We start from the raw sequence: 1,767 nt of genomic DNA on the forward strand, positions 1-1,767 counted from the left end.
TAAATCTGAAAAAAAAATAATAGCATAGAAGAAAATCTTAATGTTTTAGTCATAAGTCATAAAATTCTATTTCACCAGTTCATTCTCATGTAATTAATTTCTCTTCTGTTGTGGTCTGATCTTTCCATTTAAATTCTGGAAGATAACATTAATCTCCAGACTTATCCCTACCATTAAGTTTGGCCATTTTCTTAGTTGTTTTTGAACTCTTATTTCTGTTTGTCTGTATTTAGTTTTCCTGGTATAGTACTCAATTCAGAACTTCTTGGAGTGCTGGCCTGGTAGCAGTAAATTCTTTCAGGTTTGGTTTATTTGAGAATGTTTTTGTCTTTTCTTCCCATATGAAGGATAATCTTGCTGGGTATAGTATTCTTAGTTGAAAATTTCACTTAACACTTTTAATGTAGTTTCCCATTCTTTTCTTGCTCACATTGTTTCTGATGAGAGGTCTGCTGTTAGCCTGATGGGATATCCTTCGTAGGTAACTTGATGAATTTCTCTTGCCAATTTTAGTATCTTGTCTTTGTCTGTGGTTTTGGTCAATCTGGCTATAATGTGTCTTGGAGAAGATCTTCTTGGGTTTATTCTATTTGGGGTCCTTTGAATTTCTTGGGTCTGGATCTTTGAATGCCTCTCTAGGTTTGGAAAGTTTTCTTCCATGATTTCATGGAATATATTGTCAGTGCCCTTAGTAGTCCCTTCATCTTCTGGGATACCAGTTATCTGGATGTTTAATGATATCTAGTATTTCTCATATATTGGTCTCATTTTTTGGGGGGAGGGGTTGTGGTTTTATTTAGAAACAGATAAGACATGCACATGAGCTGTCTACTCATTTTCTTCACTGCACAGCCTGGCGTTGGAATTGGTGACTCTGATGGCCAGCTGGACTGTCCGTCCCATGATGGCCTTGCAGTTTTTGGAGGAGGGGTTGTGGGTGATCTCAGCATAGTAAGATTTATTGCACATCAGCAGCACTTCCAGCTCCTTGACATTGTGGACTAGGTATTTCTGGAAGCCGCTGAGCAGCATGTGTATTGTTTTCTTGTTGCTCCCATAACTGATGTTGGGCATCAAGATCTGGCCCTTGAATCTCCTCCGCACCCTGTTGTCAATACCTTTAGGTTTCTGCCAGTTGTGCTTAATTTTGGCATATCGGTCTGACTGGTGTGGGATGAACTTCTTGGTCCTCTTTTTGATGATCTTGGGTTTCACAAGGGACCTGAAGGCAGCCATGATGCCAGATAGGAGATGGCAGCCACCTCCACAGGCAACACTGAGGAAGAGAGCTATTTTATTTTTTTCTTTTGGCTATTTTCTCAGTCTTCGTGGTGGATTTTTCTAGGCCAGTGATTCTGTCTTCTACATCTGAGATTCGATATTCTGTATGATCTAGTTTGCTTTTAATATTTTCAAGGGAGGTTTCGATTTACTGGATTACAGTCTTCACTTCTAACAGTTCCGTTTGATTCTTTTTTATGAAGAGTATTTCCTCTTTCAGTTTGTGCAAGTACTTCCTTAGCTCCTGGAACTTGTTGGCTCTTTTCTCCTGCCTCTTCTGGAATTCATTGTCTTCTTTTGCATCTCTGTTAGCTTTGTCACTATGAATATTCTAAATTCTTTTTTCAGGCATTTCTGCCAGTTCCATTGTACTGTCTGTAGATGAAGAGATGTTATTTTCCCTTATAGGAGAGATATTTTCCTGGTCTCTCACATTTCTTGTGCCCCTGTGGTGATTTCTGGTTATCCGATGGGTTGTACATTTCT

The 1,767-nt window shown here is 39.0% G+C and overlaps 1 pseudogene; it reads right to left on the minus strand.

Moving 5' to 3' along the window:
• Positions 1 to 828: 828 nt before the first annotated feature.
• LOC106735299 (60S ribosomal protein L32 pseudogene) lies at positions 829 to 1,236 on the minus strand (annotated as a pseudogene).
• Between the last annotated feature and the right edge of the window lie 531 nt (positions 1,237 to 1,767).

This window comes from Tupaia chinensis, unplaced genomic scaffold (genome assembly GCF_000334495.1).
Source record: "Tupaia chinensis unplaced genomic scaffold, TupChi_1.0 Scaffold000354_1, whole genome shotgun sequence".
Classification (NCBI taxonomy): domain Eukaryota; kingdom Metazoa; phylum Chordata; class Mammalia; order Scandentia; family Tupaiidae; genus Tupaia; species Tupaia belangeri.